The sequence below is a fragment of the Mauremys mutica genome, chromosome 5 (genome assembly GCF_020497125.1).
Source record: "Mauremys mutica isolate MM-2020 ecotype Southern chromosome 5, ASM2049712v1, whole genome shotgun sequence".
Taxonomy (NCBI): domain Eukaryota; kingdom Metazoa; phylum Chordata; order Testudines; family Geoemydidae; genus Mauremys; species Mauremys mutica.
Genome location: NC_059076.1, coordinates 19,537,478 through 19,556,407, shown reverse-complemented (window position 1 = coordinate 19,556,407; position 18,930 = coordinate 19,537,478). Strand labels below are relative to the sequence as shown.

The 18,930-nt window shown below is 41.9% G+C and overlaps 2 long non-coding RNA genes across 2 annotated transcripts in view; both read right to left on the bottom strand.

Annotated features, from left to right (window-relative positions):
* Positions 1-69: 69 nt before the first annotated feature.
* Positions 70-1,862, bottom strand: LOC123371398. Its single transcript, XR_006579786.1, has 3 exons — positions 1,210-1,862; positions 851-1,080; positions 70-220 (listed from the first exon to the last, which is right to left on the bottom strand). It is a non-coding gene; the product is annotated as an uncharacterized LOC123371398 (long non-coding RNA).
* A 4,587-nt stretch (positions 1,863-6,449) lies between these two features.
* The window catches only part of LOC123371397, a 34,228-nt gene continuing 21,747 nt past the window's right edge, over positions 6,450-18,930 (bottom strand). The window contains exons 3-4 of the long non-coding RNA XR_006579785.1: positions 9,078-9,154; positions 6,450-8,481 (exon numbers count right to left, since the gene is read on the bottom strand). This is a non-coding gene — a long non-coding RNA (uncharacterized LOC123371397). The remainder of the gene's footprint in view (positions 8,482-9,077; positions 9,155-18,930) is intronic.

Below are 18,930 nucleotides of genomic sequence, written 5' to 3'. Positions count from 1 at the left end.
TCATACAAATGAAGAAGATATAGCAAAGTACATTTTGCAAATTATCCAAATAATAGTTTCTAGGTTATTTTCATGACTCACGATGATCATCAGCTCTGTCGTGATGGTCTGTATGCCCACCATTAGAAAGTCTCCTTGACAGTTTCTTTGCTGACTCTCACCGGCCCACTTTTTGGTTATCTACATGGTAGCAGCATATGTTTCCCTGATTCATCCATTCCTGTAAATTAACATATTCTGTAGGCAGACCAAAATAGGTACAGTAGAAACATCACACACAGGGCAATAAATATCAGACAGATTTATTTACACCAGTATATGAAAGCATTAAGAACAGAACAGACCCATTACAGAAGAAAACATGGAAACAAAACAGATGAGCACTAAACTCAAAACTGAACCCTAGAGCTAATTAGTCAGACTGCAGTGAGTTAAACCCTCCTCCTGTCACCAGTGCTCACATACTGCTAGCACCTAAATAGCTGAGGAGCTGAACCTTGGATTCCCCCATGCGGTTAGCACTCCAAGGCAGTGGCCTGCTCCTCCTTCCATTCACACCAATGGCAAAACTTGCTTTCACCTCATCAGCTGCAGAAGCCCTGGGCTTTTGCAGAGTAACCCCTGCCCCAGTTTTCAGTAGAACTCTAGAACTCAGAGAGAACAGCTCCCTGCACTCTTGAGAAGCAGGCAAAACTTCATCCTGCTCTGACTGAAAGCAAATGCTCAGTTGCCTGCCTCCGCAGCTTTTCCTAATATGGCTGCCCATGCCCATCCTTCCCTCATGGTTTGGCTATTCCTAACCCAAAACATGGAGAACATGAAATAAAATACAGAAAAGATGCATACAAACCATTAGGATGAAACACTGCTGCTCATCAGCTCTCTCATGGTCAACATTGCTCCTGGGGAGGATAGGGGGTCTTGTTTCTTTCTGGACACCTGTCTGCACAGGTGTGCTGTGGTGCTTTACGGCATCCATGATCACGTGTCAGCAGGGGTAGGGAGTGAGAGCTCTCAGAACATTCAGACTTGGAAGCAGTGGTTAAGGCAGACTGAAACAGGAAGGGGAGCTCACCACACCTATCAAGACACAGGACAGCTATGTAGCAGCACTGCTTTGCCAATCCAGGAAGATGCTGTGGAGCTCCCCTCTGCTTTTAGATCTCATCTAGCTTATCCCCTGGCTGGAAGTGAATCTCAGATACTTACAAAGACAGTATTTCACGTGCTTGCTTAGGGTAACAGCCCACGTTTTCCTGTGCAACGCGCCTTTAACGCTATGTTTCTCAGTGCATTGCCTCTCCCAGAAGCCAAGAACTCTGCGGAAGCCACTTGTACGTTGCTAAGGAGAAGATGGCGCTTGTTGTTTTCTGCTTTGGGGCCCAACTGCATGTACTTGGGAGGTGAATAAGGGCTCAGAGTCACCATCTGGTAGGAAAAGAAACAGCAAATTTCAGCCCCAACCTGGCTGGGGCTAAAGTTCCCTAAACGACACTGGTTGTTCTGTGGCTATGGTGCTATAAGGAAGGTTTCTGCAAATAGCACCTACAGGAGGTGGTGGACGAGCCCTGCATTGTGGTATTGTCTTGGACTTCAGGTCAGTGCCCACAGTGAATGAATTTTGCCAAGGAAAAGGGAAGAATGGGGAAATCAGCCAGAGATATTCGGAAACTGGGGATTCTGGAGGGAGGTGGGATTGTACAAAAGACAGTGACAAAAATGGTACCAAGAGAGACCATAATTAAGAGGATTCCCCTGCTAATGGTGCCAAGATAAATGGCATCCGTCAGTCTTTGACACATGCATAAGCAGAGGCCTACTCATGTCAGATACTTATATAGCCCTCAATACCATAGCATCTGAGTGCCTCACAATCTTCAATGGATTTAGCCTCACCACACCCCTGTGAAGTAGGGTAGTGCTATTGTCCCTGTTTTACAGATGGGAAATGGAGGCACAGAGAGACTAACTGGCCTGGTCATGCAGAAGTTTAAAGCAGAGCAGGGACTTTAACCCAGGTCTACGAAGTCCCAGACCAGCACTCCAACCACAGGGCCACCCCATCTCATTTACACAAGAGAACTATGCCCAGGTGTTAAGAAATGTACTTGATTTGCCAGGATTTCTCTATTTTGTTCCTAGAGAACAGGGCTGTAGATCTGATACTTTTCACTAGCACTAAATTTATTTAACATTTTAAAAAGTTGTAAAGGAATCAAAGTTTTTGGTGCTATGTTGGCTTGGTTGCCTCCCAAACAAGCTTCTACTGACATCAGCTGGGGTCATTTGAAACTGGGCTGGACAAAGCAGAAGTAGTGCCACAAAGAAAAATCCTGTACTGGCAAGGTCTTTTCTCTCTTTAATGTCTATACGTCATGCCAAGTAATGCTGATTTCACATCATTTATAAGGGACAGAAATTCTTTGTGAAGCTGCGACGTGCCCCCTCTCCTTCCGCCGCCCAAAAAAACCATCCCAGGATAGTAAGGTTTCTTATTTTACAGTAATTTTTTTAAGTGTCACCTGACAAAGCATACAATGATATCTGCTTATTGACCTTGGCTCAGATTCTCAGCTGGTATAAACTGATTTAGTTCCATGGATTTCACCAATTTACACTAGCTGCGGATCTGGCACCTTATCTCTTTGTATCACTGTCATTATTAACACAATTCCGTCCCTACTGCCTTTGTTATGACCAAAACATGTTATTGTTCAATCATGCCGAGCTCAAGCGGCACCGTAGCTCCATAAATATGCATGCGCTTGTTAGGAGCACAACTACAGGTCTGTCGCATCTTACGCTGGGGTTACGTTCCGCAGTCAGCGTGTAAAGCGAAAATCACGTATAGTCAAAGTTACATTGAGTGTAATGGCGGGTGGAATCGCCTGCACTACAGGTACAGTATTAAAATTGTTATTTTTCTTTTTCTTTGTGTTTTTGCCGACCATGTAAAGCTGAAATCACACATGTTAAATGCACGTAAGATGCGACAGACCACTTAAATAGTTAAAGTGCTGTAAATATAAATTCAACAGCCGCTGTAATTCACAGTCCAAGGTAAGAAAGAATAGCTGATGTAAACTGTATCCGTGCACTATCAACGTAAAGCAACGGGGCACAATATATTACCGGGTGACCTGAGCACTTCACATAGATCTCAATACCATCACCATTTTGACACCGATCAGTTCAAAAAATAAAATACAGTTTGTCAAGGCATAATTTTAACACTGCCTAAAATGGCTCAGACCCACAGGAAACACTCATCCTCTGTGCAGTCAGGATTGAGTAAGACAACCGAGCACAAAACAAGGGATGTTCTCTTCTAAAGAAAAATGCCTATCAGCATAGGCCCCAATGCAGCACAGCATTTAAGTGTGAGTGTAACTTTAAGGACATGAGAAGGGCCTTTGATGTCAATAAAACTACTCATGTGCTTGAAGTTTTGCATGTATGTCAGTGCTTGGTTTTAGCATGTCCTGGGGCTTCAGCATGCTCCAGCAGTCCCTTACTCATATGGAGTCATCCTTACCCACCTTAGTAGTTCTATTGGCTAGTAGTTCAAATATTACTTATTTGAGTAAAGGTTGGGGTCCCTACTTCATTTAGCCCCAAACGTTATATCCTCACTCAAATTAAACAGAAGTAAAACAGCAACCTCTATCTGACCACTCGGTAGTTAATCCTCCCGGACAGCTCTTACTGTTACCATCGGGTTTTTCCTACTCTACCTGTACGTTGCCCTAGTGTATCTGTGATTCCGTGTGCATATCATCCTGGTCCCATTCTCAGAAAGCTGTTTACTTTGCCTCTTTTGGATCAATAAAATCTTTACATTAGATATTTCAGCAAACAAATCTCTCTCCAGCCACAAAGATTTATACTTCGCTCAAGGGAAGGGGCAGCAGTGTGTGGGAGGAAATTTGGCACTGAATATTGTGCAGTAATACATTGCACGTTCAAAAGGATGTTCGCGATTTTGACTCCTTGAAGGGAAAATACCTGTGCCTTTGCTACTGCAGTATTTCCTGGAAAGGAAAGGTTTCCATCTGACCGACCTCTGCTTCCAGGAACATGGGATACTACGAAAGCCTTTCAGTTCCTTGACTCTTTTGCATAACTTTAGCCCTATAGGAACCCCTTGTCGCTCAACTGTTTCTCACTTTAAACCCAACTTTGGCTCGGTCCCAGCTAAGACCCCAATCCAGCAAAGCCCTTCAGCATGTGCTTAGCTTTAAACTGCTCAAGTCAATGAGACTAGAGACATGCTTAAATTTAAGCATGTGCTTAAGAGTTTTGCTTACCTCAAGACCTAAATCACTGCACAGTATACTCCTGTGGGTGACTTAGACTTCAATTCAGCAGGACACTAAAGTACATGCCTGGCTTTAAGCATGTAAGTAGTTGCATTAAAGTTAGGCATGTGCTTGAGAGCCTGGCTGAATTAGGGTCTTAGATCAGAAGTGCTGAAGGATGTCATTGAGTCTCTGTTGGTGCTAGGATTATACACTGGCCTATCCACGGTCATTCTCTAATGTTATCTGTATACTGTAGTCGCTGTTACAATGGTGGGTGATAATAGGTGTTGGGTTATATGGGACCATGGAGACCAGGCTCCACCAGTATTCTGAAAAGCAGGGCTAGCCTCCTTCCACATTTGAGCCAGCAGCACAACCAGAATTTTGCTAAGGAGGGGCCCACAGGGCCTGCCCGCCCACCCTAAATTTGAGAGGTGTTGCAACCTGGCACACGGGGTCAAATGCCACTCAGATTTGGCCCGTCCATCCCTCCGTCATGCTGTGCCAATTTGGGGCCTTCACTCCCTGACCCCTGGACTCCACTAAAAATTTTACAAACTTGGAGTCGATGTGAATGATTCCCATGACTAGTCCAAATTGTCTTACTCAAACACCAGTAGTCAGAGGCAGACCTATCCTCAGAGACAAGGCTCAGAGTGGGCGGTGGGGCAGACACGGATGCATTCTGCCATGCCATAGTGAGCACTTGACTATTACTAAGCATTACATATTGCTAACCATTACAAAATATTGACAATCTCCAATGAGGATTTAGCCAGTACAATTTAGTAAATCTGTAGAGAATAATGCCCATAAAAATTAATACATATTCAATGCAATAGAAATACTGCTGAAGAGTAGTACATTTTGCTTTGATATCGCATACAAGGCAATACTTTATTGCCTTCTGTATGATACAAATGTATTATATTTTTTTAAACCCTGGAGAAAGATACCCCCAAATAGCTACAATGGCCTTATCATCATCTAGTCTGCAAAAATTGAACACTGGGGACCAACATTTTGCTCCCACTGTAAATCCAGAATAACTCAATTCCAGATTTATACTTATGTAACTGAGATCAGAATTATCCCTGGGGTGGCATCTTGTAACCTAAAGTATTTTTGAAAGGGCTTCCCTGTGTTCTTTCAATTTAACCTTCCTGGATATGTGTGTCTTGTTTGTATTATCCCTGGTTTGCACATACAGGGCCAAATTCTCTGCTGGTTTAATTACACTGAGTTACAATAGTGAAGGATTTGATCCTTATTGGGTAATGCTTGTATTCACTCCCAGGAAGGCTGGCTTGCTTTCTGCTTTATTATCTTAACATAATAATATTATGCAAGAGGGGTCAATCAATGTTTTAGGACTGTTGAGCCACATACAATACGCCGTGTTGTTATAGCCGTGTCAGTCCCAGGGTTTTAAACAGACAAGGTGGGTGAGGTAACATCTTGTCTCTCTCTCCAACAGAAGTGGCTCCAATAAAAGATATTACCTCATTCACCTTGTGTCAACTACAAAGCATCCTGAAAACGGGGCAGCTGACCCTGTGAGATGTCATCAGAACATCAGTAAAAAAATTAAAGAGGCTAAGCACTTTCAATCATGTTCAGTTGCTCGTGTATCTTTAGGTATTAAATGCAATTTTCCAAGCATATCTGTCACAGTTAGACACAATGAGTTAGCCTGTAATTAGGAGGTATGTGACCCCACCAGATTTAATTGGGGAATACCTACCTCTCCTCCATTTCCCAAATAAGAGCAGGCAGCCTGCGTTAAAGGAGAAGTTCAAAATGTCAGCTGGCAGAATGCACACAATACCTGTCGTAATGGCAATCAGTTCATCATCAGGACTTTGTCAAAGGCTTGTTCAAGTTGCTTGTGTACAAACGCAGGAGACAGAAACCAAATTATAGCAAAACAGCGTCTATCACAGGGTGGGAAGAACACAATATGCAAAAATCAGACCTACTGTGAGCAGCTACAATGAGTAGAGTTTCACCTACTTACTCCAGGTCTCAATTTGGCCCTTCACTGTAAAAGTACATACTTGCAAGTTACCACATGACAAAACAAGCAATATGAAAAAAACAATACAAGGAAAAGCTGCTTTTGTTCAGTGATAACACAGAAACAAATCTGAAATGGACGTAGAAATCCACTTTCCAAAACAAAAGCCAAGCAAGACTTACTTAATCCTATACTTGCTTCAGAACTACTTCTGAATCCTTTACGAACTAATGGAACAAGCACTCAATGACAGTGGTGCATCTCCACTGAATCTTGCACCAGGTTAACTGAGAGCCAGATTTGGCCTAATGTCTATATCATACCCAGATTTGGGCACCGAAGCTCAGTGAGTGCAATAAAGGTACACGTACCATAAATATGGTTGTTGCCGATGGTTTCAGCCATAGACCTCAGTCTTGCAAAGGGATCCATGCAGGTGAACTGTACACCCACAAGGAGTCCTGCTGAGATTTTCAAAGCAGTGAAAAAGAAGATGGAATTTTAATGACCTATATATGGCTAAATCCCCTGTACTACTTGGAACATCTCTACCATTGAGAGTCCATCCTTATGGATACTTTTGCAGGATTGAGTCCATAGGATGGAACCTAAATAGGGTTAACTATGTAGCAGAGTAAACAAAATCGTTAGCATTTTATACAGCAAAAAATTCCTTGCTATTTGCAATGTGCTAAGATATCTCTGTATCTCCGACTTCTGGTAGAGATTACGACAAAAGATGTATTTCTTTCAGGGCAGATGAGCATTCCAGTTTTGTCCACTTGCCTCTTTGGAAGCCAGATGCTGATCCTTTGGATAGTCCAGTCTCTACATTCTGTCATGCCCCTTGGATTGGAGCTGTAAAATTTGTTTGATGGGGGATGGGGGGACAATTTCAAGGATCCTAATGTCCCACTTTGGAAAAATGAAGTTTTTTAAAACTCTCTTTGTTATTCCAGGTGGATTCATCCATTACACTATATGCTTCATCCATCAGAGGACTAAATCAGTACCAGCAGAAACATGCAGGTTTGCTCTGAATAAAACTGTATTTTGTTAATGGTAACAAAGTGTGTGGTTGCAGGACTAATCTGTTGACCAAATTACTAGTATTTGGTAACAGAAGAAAATAAGATTGTAAGGGATGGGATAAATGATGTTGGCTATGGATCCATAGCACAATCATTCCCAAATGTTATTCTGTATATGAGTAAGCGCCGTTTGTCTGAACCAATTTTTTGAATTTCAGAATATCCTAATTTCAGCTTTATTCCCCAAAATATAGGAATTCATATAGGAATGAATTTTCATCATCCAAAAATTGAGGCTATCTGTATTTTTTGGATGTCCCCAAGGCCATTCAGAAAGTGGGGCTTCTGGGGAGATATAGATAACGTGCAACAGGTGTAATGCAAAATATTAGATTAGGAAGAATTGCTGAGATTGTAGCAACTGTCCAAAGACTGAGGCACAATATGCATGTATCTTTATTTAAGGGCATTTTCCCCTATTTAAAACTTTCTGTAGTGGCTTCCAGTGGGGTTCCTCCCTGTCAGCCTCAGAGGGAGGCCACTCCATCTCACTACGCCACTTAGTGGCTGACAGTCCTGTCAATTGGCTAGCACGGTATGTGTCTGTAACAATTCTAGGGCCCTGGCCCCTTGAGGCGGCACAGGGCAATTAGCAGTCTTTAGCCCAGCTCACTGGCTGGAGCAGACAGCAAACAAGTGCAGGTTGTCAAGCCTAGGGTGGGTAAGTTGCCACCCCAGGGGTGGAGTGGCAGTGGGGGAGGAGGGCAATGAGGAAGCACCAACCAGCCTCAGTGCTATTGTGCTGCTCACTGTATTAACTCATAACCTGGAGATGAAGATCTTACAATCTAAGCATTATACAAGAGACAACAGGTGGAATCAACTGAAGTCTTTATGCTTATTACAAGTGAACAACAACTTCAGTGCATTAAAATGGCTGTCCTTTGGAAGATACCAGGGCCACCTGTCAGCTTCTCTTGCCTGTGAGAGGAGTAAGTTGATTGGCTTCTCTCCTTAGAAGAAGGTGTCAGCTTGGTCTGCCAGCTTCCTTCTCTTGAGTGAAAGACATCTGGGAAGATGACCCACTCCATTCTCCAGAAGGCAACCAGCTTCTCTGCCCCAACCAGAGACACTGGAGGAGAGAAAGGTAGAGCTGATCAAAATACCGTTTTGATGGGAAATGGAACGATTCCGAAATCTGGTTTCTTCCCAATTCAAGACAGAAAATTGAACTCTTAACATTTTTCATGAAACAATATTTTGTTTTATATGTTCTTTGACCTTATTGAAGCATTTTACTGTGGCTTTATTGTTTCAATTAATGTAATTAGTGAAACAATAAAGTTGAAATTAAACATTGGGACTTGACTGAAATGAAATATTTCAATAATTGATAGTTTCTCATGAAACATTTTGATTTTGTCAAGTCAGCATTCTCCAGTGGGAAACTGTTAGTAAATTTTTGACCAGCTCTAGAAAAAAGGGTCCTTTAGCAAGATGCTCAGAGAACTGGCAAACATACTGACCAACCGCTTCAAGGAAAGAGCAATAGCAAAAAACCTAATTTGCTCTTGTGCCCAACTCTGAACCAGTGTGGTTGCAAAAATTCAAGGTGTGGATATGTCCGTACTATATGTATGTGTGTGATACACACAATGCACAAATTTAATTTATGTTCCAACAATACTGTGCAACAGTTTACACAGAGAATACAGCCTTAAAACGTACAATAAATAAACTGTTATGCGGTGGTGCTGTGCACACTTGAAGAGCTGGCATGTTCCAGTCCAGCGCTGACAGCATGCCTATGACGGGAAAAGCGATATAGATTAGAAATATAGACAGATAAGATAACGCTCACGTTGGCACCTTTTTGCATGAAAAGCACTACATAAATATGTGATGCTAATGTAGAGTTCTTTTACACTTCGGCTCCAGAGGTGAAAACTTAACCCTAAAAGCCCAACTGCAAGATGCGAATTATACAGTAAAATTGGCACGGTATGCTCAGTACAGTTTATATTTGTGCTGTGCATCCTCAAAGGGATCAAGACCTCTGTAAACGGAACATCAGCCAAAACATTTTCCATCATAAAACCAGCAAGAGGGCAAATACGTCCACTTTCCTTTTACACAGCTTTCCACGACTGCGTTATCGATTCCACAGATTCAGATAGATTAGGGAAAGATCTATCTGGTTAGGCTATGCTACCTTTAACCTTTCACTAGCACATTGCAGTACATAACATAGACACCTGAGGGCCTGATCCAAAACCCACAGCAGTCAGGGGACGTTTATCCATGGACTTCAATGGGCTTTGATTCAAGTCCTAAAAAACAAGGGCCGTTGACTGTAATTTACAGCTGAGGATCTGCCCTGGAAAACAGAAGGGACACTTTTCAGATGCTGGTCAATTTCAGTCATTTTATGTTTGGGTAAAAATGTTTAAATTCCAAATATAAATACTCAGGAGTCTTGAGTCTTTTGTCCTGCTGAGATTGGATAACAGTACGTGCTGCATGGCATGTCAGTAAGGAGAGGTGTTTCATGCAGTTGCCTAAGACGAGAGTAGGACAGGGTTAATAGTGCCTTTATACGCTGATGGCTACTCAAGAAGCAGTGATCATTGCAGAAACAATTTCTGGATTTGGTCAAAAGCCAAAGGCTCCTGGAAAATAGAGAAAACAAAGAAGAAAGTTAGGTTAACCAAGTTTTAAATCACTTTAATATTGAAGTTTGTTTTGTTTTCACAGGTTGGAAAATAAGTTGGCCATTGACTTTATAGGCTAATTTGGCTTCTGCTCAATTCTACATTTAATTTTGGTGTTGTTTCTTAAAAAAATAATCAGACAGGATATGCTCCTGTATTTGCACCAACAGAGAGGTATGCAGTAGAACCAAGTAGTAGGAAACTCGGGCAAAAATGAACATGTTAGTTCACAGGGAAACAGAATGAAAGTGTACAATTATTAAATGAGTTACAATGTGCAAATTGCTATTCCAATGATAGTGAACCTTTGCTTCATAATGAAGTCGTTCTGTGGAAAATAAGTGACTGCATCTCCACTGTACCTCATATTCTTTATGCTGGGAGGAACCTGCATAACTGCTTTATATGTGGTGGATGACATGTTTCAGATGGACAGCAGGGAGCATATGCAAATCAGATGTGTGGCGAGCCAAAAGCGCAAACAAAATGAAGTACATTGGGTAGGTGTTAAAGAGCAAAGCAACATGGCTGTGGAATAGAATGTCTCTGTCAGCATTATTCTTTAGCCTTAACTCAAAGAACCGGAAACTCCTGAGAGCTGGCCAAAGCTGAAGTCTCCCTGTAGGCTGTAGTAAAGCACGCTGCCTCAGTTCATTGGCTCTGTACTAGATCAGGTCTGTCCTTCATGCCTATCTTGGTATAACGTATCTGGCATCTCCATTTGGCTGCTGAGGTTCCAATCTATTTCCTTCTGCCCTCAGCACAGGTCTGTCTCTCCTTGGCAGTCCAAATCCTTATAATAGAGGGGCTCTGTCCATGGCATTCACTCTCTGCGTCCTGATTAGTTCATGCTGCCAGCAACAGATTGGTCCTTTCCGGATCCTTCACGGTCCCATTTGGCTTCTACTTCACAGGACTGGAAGCCTGGGATGAGCTCAGGACATGTATCCAGATCCTTTCCTGATCCTCCCTGGTTCTTTCCCAAAGACAAAACGGAGGGGAGGAGTGAGTAGGCTGCTACAATATGCTAGATTTCTATTCAGAGTGTAACAGGGACACTGACCCCACCCTCTGGCCAGAGCTTCAGGGATGTATCCAGGCCAATGAGAGAGAGAGAGAGAAAGAGAGATGTGCTGATTAAGGCTCCCAGCAGAGGTAAAATGTGATTCCCAGTACAAACTGAGCAGCTTCTAATAAAAAGGACTGTTAAAAGCCACCCAGCATTTGGTAGATGAGATTGATGAGACAAATAAAAAAGCAGAGCGGAGGTACGGTAGGTGGCTTATTACACTATTTGTGTAACAAAAAGGAGGTGGGCAAGAGGCCTTGGGGACCTCCAAAACAATTAAACCTCTCTCTGTGTTCATAAACAAGTAGGCCCGGCTGCTGTATGAGCAGTGCACAAGCCTGCAGGCATGGCAAGCTCCTCTCTGCAAGCTGGCAGAGCTCTTCTTCCGAGGAGTTACATGCAAGAGCTGCAGAATGTGCAAGCAAAACACAGAGCTGTTTAAAATGAAAGGGGGAAAAAAAGTGCCGTGTGTGTAAGGAGGGAGCCGAGACCAGCGTTGCTCCGGCACACGGCTAAAGACTGGAAGAGTACCTCATTTCTTTAAACTCATCTTGCATTCAGCCAGCTGCATATAAATTTCCCTCTATCTCATCAAGCTCTCACTGTTTGGCCTCCTCTGACTGATACTGGCTCATCATACTTAATCTAGGGTGAAATTTCCTCGTCTGAGCTAAATTACTCGCAGCCATCAAGGGAAGCGATATTTATTTTTCGTGGGGCTAATGACCTGTCCCCCGGACCCACCCACTGATGGTTATTTACTAGGGCCCAGATGCTTGAGCTCAAAATGAGTGCTAATGTCAGCAGGTGCCATCCCTCATTCAGCTCTCTGATTGAATTGGAGCGATCCCATTGACATTGACTCGGTGACTTTTAAGGCCATTACCCTCAGCAAGAGATGAACCTCTTATCATTGCTCCGACACTGACAGCTGATTAGCAACAAATTACAAGCTGGAAGAACCCAAGACTTTGTTGGGTGGAGGTGGGGGCAGAGGGAGAAAGGAGCAGGAGAAGGTGCGGTGGCAGGGAATAAGAGAGGAATGAGAAGGAAGAGAAAAGGATGCATCTCTTTGTGGCTTGTATATGCTTTAACCAAATACATTGACAGGGCCTGATCCAAAGGCCCTCCATGTCAATGGAAGACTGTCATTGACTTCAATGGGCTTTAGATCAGATCTAGAGTTATCGTTCTTTAACAGGGACTGGTCGACGGAACAAAGAAGAATCCTTCCCTTTTGCTAGGTCGGTGTGAAAGGGACACTGGAGACAGATCATGAGTTGGTGTAAATTGTCATAGGGCTAGGAAATAGGGGCACAGCATCAGCTGGTCCGAGGTATTCAGCAACAGAGATTAACCTAGTGTTTATTCAGAGGCTCTACCTGATGGAATAAATTCTGAGGAGGAGAGTAGAAGCCATTTGAGAAGGGAAGGCCACTCAGATGTATCAGGAGCCACTGGGTTAATCCTGGCTCTACACCTGACTCATGCTGCGTAGCTTTGGACAAGTCACTGCACCTCCCTGCCCCAGTTTCCCCAGTAGATAGAGTGATAAGTAATTATGGTGTTGTTATTACTATTATCTGAGCTGCAGACATACAGAGGCCACCATTACAGTTGTCCCAACTGCTGTCACACATTGATGTCCAAAACACAAAACTTATTTCTTAAGCAGAAGTGGAACCGTGATGTATCAGATATTTCACTGCATCATAATTGTTGGCAAGTATTGACTTTTTAATGATGTCCCCTGTAGTTTCCATGTACTTAGTGAAAATAGGAAAGGCAATAAGTAATACTACCTAATAATGTACACTTCTGGTCAGGGACCAGCTTTTCTTGCTGTATCTTGTACAGTGCCCAGAACTCTTCAAGTATCAGAGGGGTAGCCGTGTTAGTCTGGATCTGCAAAAAGCAACAAAGAGTCCTGGGGCACCTTATAGACTAACAGACCTATTGGAGCATAAGCTTTCGTGGGTGAATACCCACTTCATCAGACGCATGTGTCTGACGTCTGTTATTCTATAAGGTGCCACAGGACTCTTAGAACTCTTCAAGGCTCTATTATTATTTTCATACCAAATTTCAGAAAAACTTTTAAAAGGTTTCAAACCAAACTTGCAATTTTGCTTCGACTGTTTGGTTTCTAAGGCCTGGCTTGACATCGGATGGAAAACCTATTGATCTCAGCTATTGTTGACTAGTAGTGCAATCGTCTCATAGTTCAGCTCAACAGACCCCTGACTCACTTGTGTGTCCATGTGCACAGATGCGTGCGTGTACACACACACTCATGTCATCCATCAAAGAAATGCAGCAGCTGTTCAACAACACACAGCTACCAGTTTACATCCAAAGCTACCACACATACCAGTTTACATCCAAAAGCGAGCAATACGTGTTAAATTAAAAGTGCTGGAGATAATTATGCTCATTCAAGTTCTACCCTTTGTAGTAATAATTTTACATAACTTCATTATAAGATATATTGTGTCTGTGTAAGTCAAAGGAAATGTTATTGACTCCAATTATCTTGTATAAATGAAGCCAGTAGAAAGACTTTGCACCACATAGCTGCTTGTTGCTTAGCATTTCTTTATGAGTGGGCTCCCTTATGTTAGGAACCTCACAAGCCATTGAGCTCCTCACATATTTGAATGCATATTTAAAAGAAAAGTCACTGAGAAAATAACTGGGGAAAGTACTTGAGAGGCTGAAGAGCACAGTGGATTAGTGTCTTGTCTTTTATTGCTAGCAACATGGGTTAAAATCTTGATCAGGTCACATGTGCAAATAAATTGGGTGTGTCACCCTAGACCCTAATGAACTTTTGTTCACATCACAAACCCTCTGTGCAATCTACAGGGCCAGCCTCACTGTCACATAATCAGGTAACCCCATAAAATCAATGGAGTTACACTGGTGTAACTGAGATGCAAATCTGGCCCACAGTCTCTGCTCAGGTTGGCCCATGAGTACACATAAGTGATGCAGGTCAGGTTTGGATGTGTTGGCGAAGCTGTATGGGGAAATCTCATATAACACCTGCCTCCCACTACTAATCCTTCACTTCTGTGATTAGCATAGTAAAGTGTCTATCACCTTTCCTGATCCGTACCATTCACCATGACTCCTGAGCTTATGAGTTACAGTTAGCAGGGCACCAGAATGGAATGGCTGGATCAACTTTTCAGTACATTGCAATAAACAATGTAACAAGCAACTGAATGGACTTTCTGCTTAAATACTGAACACTACAGGTTTACTTCAATATGGTCCAGTGAGGAAAACAAGTTTGAAAGTCACTTACACTGGTGTAATTCAGGAGTAACTCCACTGATGTAAACAGAGTTTTACCAGTGTAAAACGGGTGTAGTTGAGATCAGACTCAGGGCTCATTGATATACGGCATTGTATAGCAACCGACCAAATTTGTCAAACCTGTTTTTTTTCCTCTCTAAGCACAGTGGGCTCGATTCTGCCTTCAGTTGCAATGGTGTAACTCCCAGGTGCTCACCCATATAGCTGAAGGCAGAATAGGCCCCTGCTAGCATGACAATCTCTTATACTGAGACAGGTTTTAATTTCCCTCACCTGCTCATATTCCCTTCCCCAAAACAGATAAATATGAAGGAAAGAAAAAAGAATCCAACCTGAATTAAGTAGTGTTGTGGATAGAGAAGTAAAGTACTCTAATCTGAAAATTAGGGGGGGCTGAAGGAGAGGCCTCAATGGGTAATTAGGGTAGTTATCCGAACGTAGTTATTGCCACACTGGATTAGACCAGTGGTACCTAGACCAATATCATCTAGACCAATGTCCTGTTCCCAAAAGTGGGCAGTGACCAACCAGCTGGTTCAGAGGAAAGTGCAAGAAACCCTGCAGTAGGCAGTTATGGGATAAACTCTTCCAAACCCCCGCTAGTTATAGGTCAGCTTAAGTCCTGAAGCACAAGGTTTTATATCCCTTCCCAACATTTTTTTTTCAAATCAGCATTTACTTTTGTGACTCTGGATAATCTTGTTATCCATATAAAGTTAGGGACACCCTGCGCTGGATTGTTCCCTACAGTATATTTCCAGGTGTTTTGTCCAGTCTAAAAATTCAAAGTAATGGCGCTTCCCCTGAAATACTGCCTTACAGCCTATTGCTGACAGCAAGATTTTCCTGATACTGAGGGAGAATTTCAAAAGCCTTGAAGGGTCATAGAAGCACAAGTCCCCTCCTCCATTCAACACAAATTTATCACAGTACATCATTCTTCATCCTGCTTCATATTTATGCTTTTCAAATATTTATAGGCTTATTATACCTTCCTGTCGTTTTCACTAGAGCTTGTTGACAGTTTTCCAACAGAAAATGTCATTTCAGAGAAATCAAAAAATTTTGCGGAAACGTGTCAATTTTGACAACATTTTGTTTTGGAAACAAAAACAAGAATGGAAGAGTGTTCCAATGGGTCAAAATGTTCCATTTCAAGCTTTTCAGAATGGAACATTTCAATTTTCCATTTCAAAATGAGTTTTCATTTTATAATAAATAAAAAAGTCAAAGTTGCAGTGAAGCATTTTGATCAATCTCAAATTAAAATTTTTAGGATTTCATTTGGTGAGAATTTTTTTTCTTTTGTTTTATGTTATAATGCAAAAAAAAAAATCCCAAAATTGTGGAATTTCCCATGAAGTGGAAAATCTGGTTCCCATACAGCTCTAGTTACAACGTTGCCAAACAAAACCCTTAGTACAAACAAAACTTAGTACAGTAATAATATCAATGCTTAGTGCTTTTATTACACTTTACAGTATCCAAATATTGCATACAAATATCCAATATTTCCCCTTCTTAAAAAAAAATGCTTCCAATACACCTGGCCTGCAAAACAAGCTGGCCTTTGAGATGCACACATACAAAATGGGAAATAATTGCCTAGGAAGGAGTACTGCGGAAAGGGATCTGGGGGTCATAGTGGACCACAAGCTAAATATGAGTCAGCAGTGTAACGCTGTTGCAAAAAAAAAAAAAACCGAACATCATTCTGGGATGTATTAGCAGGAATGTTGTAAGCAAGACACGAGAAGTAATTATTCCACTTTACTCCGCTCTAATTAGGCCTCAACTGGAGTATTGTGTCCAGTTTTGGGCACCACATTACAGGAAAGATGTGGACAAATTGGAGAGAGTCCAGAAAACATAGGTCTAGAAAACACAACCTACGAGGGAAGATTGAAAAAATTGGGTTTGTCTCATCTGGAAAAGAGAAGACTGAGAGGGGACATGATAATAGTTTTCAAATATGTAAAAGGTTGTTACAAGGACGAGGAAGAAAAATTGTTTTTCTTAAACTCTGAGGATAGGACAAGAAGCAATGGGCTTAAATTGCAGGAAGAGAGGTTTAGGTTGGACATTAGGAAAAACTTCCTAACTGGCAGGGTGGTTAAACACTGGAATAAATTGCCTAGGGAGGTTGTGGAATCTCCATCATTGGGGATTTTTAAGAGCAGGTTGGACAAACACCTGTCAGGAGTGGTCTAGATAATTAGCCCTCCCATGAGTGCACGGGACTGGACTAGATGACCTCTCGAGGTCCCTTCCTGTTCTGTGATTCTATGTCTCAGATATGCTGACAGCTCGGTAGAACAGCCTCTGATCTCAGGCTGCTAAGCAGCAGCAGGAAAGAAGGAATGATTGAGTGTTTGACTGACTCCAGGAGCTGCACAGTTGCTGGGGTGGGCTTGTAAGAATAAGCATCTAAACAGGCTAATGTTCCCCTCATCGTCCTGATTGGTCAATTTGGATGACATATTTTGGGCATCTCTGCTTTCTCAGTGACTGCAACTTGTTCACCATCCACAAATCCCCATCTGCATCTACAGATGGTCCACTTTTTTTTTCTTTTCTTCACTGTATAACAGCTCTTTGAGGGTGCAGAGAGGAGAGACAGAGATGCAGTTTTACAGTGTACAGCGACATAAGCCAGGTACGCATTGAAATCTATTGAAAAAGGCACAGCCACATGCTGAATTTATAATACCATGGTTATTCTACGCTGGCAAAATGTACTTCCATTGTTCAACCTCACACATGCCTCACAAGTGAACTGCAGCATTTAAACCCTGATGTACAGTAGATCTGGGAAGAAAAAAAAATTGCTGAAGATTGAACTGTATCATCTTCATTTTTAATTCTGTTGTGTATGTATAAAACTCTGTAGCCAATAAAATGTTTCCTTTGTTCCGTGCTATGTATCCCACTTAATACAGTGTTGTTGTGAGTGTCTGCTTCTTGGGGCACAACAGGGCTTTACCCAATGCTGAATACATTTGGCAGCATCCTGAAGATCTAAACGTGTCACCAGAGAACCAAGCTTCAGTTTTATTTGAGCTGCAGCATACCCATATGTTTTTATGCATTCCCTGCTCTGGTTTGCTAAACTTCCACCCTCTCTGCATTCAAATCCCTATTCACAACTTCTGTGATGTCTACAAGCAGTGAGACAAACTGTGTGTGTGTGTGTGTGTGTGTGTGTGTGTGTGTGTGTCTCAGCACCAGTTGACTCCAGTTTTATGCTGGTGCAGCTCTGCTGAAATTAATAGAGCTACACCTCTGTAAAAGTGGTCTAATGCAGTGGTGAATCTGGCCCCAAAATAGAGAACAGCGGGATAAATTAGGAAGCCCAAAAGGGCTTTCCAGATAGGACTGAAAATTGCAGTGCTGCGCATGTCTAGTCAGTGAGGATCCCATGGCACTTTTCATCAGAGTAGGGGAATTAATTCAGGTTACCTGGCCACATTCCACCTCAGCAAGTAATAACATTCCACTTATATAACTTCACTTGCAGTTTCATTTAGGTACAGTATTTTTCACGTCTAGTCCTAACCAATTATAGAGCAGTGCTGTGTACTGATAAACAGTTTCCTGTTTTCCTCCAGAGGTGGTTAAATTTCAGTGGAAGATGAAACTCTCTCTGTGTCTAATTTTCATGGAAGTTTGTTTACATTTTAATACACTTTGGAATGCAAGTTGCTACTACATATAAAAATAAGATACTGCTATTGCCCTGCTCTATTCCTTCCTTTCTCCATGGCTTGGCCTAAATTTTCAAAATTTTGTGACCCAACTTGATATAATTTGATGAGACCTAATTTTTAGGAACAATTGACTATCCATTCTCTGAAAAGCTAGCCCCTTGAAGGCTTTTCCAGTTGGACCCCAAAAACGAGGCACTCAAAATTACTAGTCATTTTTTAAAATGTAGGCCCTTGTATTTTAAACTCTGCACTTCTATTTTGAATAGAGTGTATCTGATTGTTGTGATTTGCTGAGTTTTTTAACCTGCTGCTTATCCTTGGTTTAAGATTTAATGCGTTGGCAATTTCTATTCCCTGAAATGTGGAGGAGAAAGCCCCATACATGAAGAACATTAAGATTTAATGCGTTGGCAATTTCTATTCCCTGAAATGTGGAGGAGAAAGCCCCATACATGAAGAACATTAAGATCAAACATAATGATAGAACAGCCAATTGTGTCATCTTTATAATTTTGCTTCAAACTTCTTGCATAACTATTTTCAGAACATTAAAACTATTTTTTACTCTTTCAATGACAAAAAAATAACTTCTCAAACGTGCTGAGGGATTTTTATTACTTTTTTATTTCCTGAAGAGTGATGTGCAGGAGGGAAATACTGTTACACGGCCTGGTAAATATTGCCTGTTTAAGGGCAAAGGTTATCACACTGTATGATGTTCAGTCTCTTAGATACTGCAGGGTGAAAGTCATTGATAAATGCGGATTTTTTTT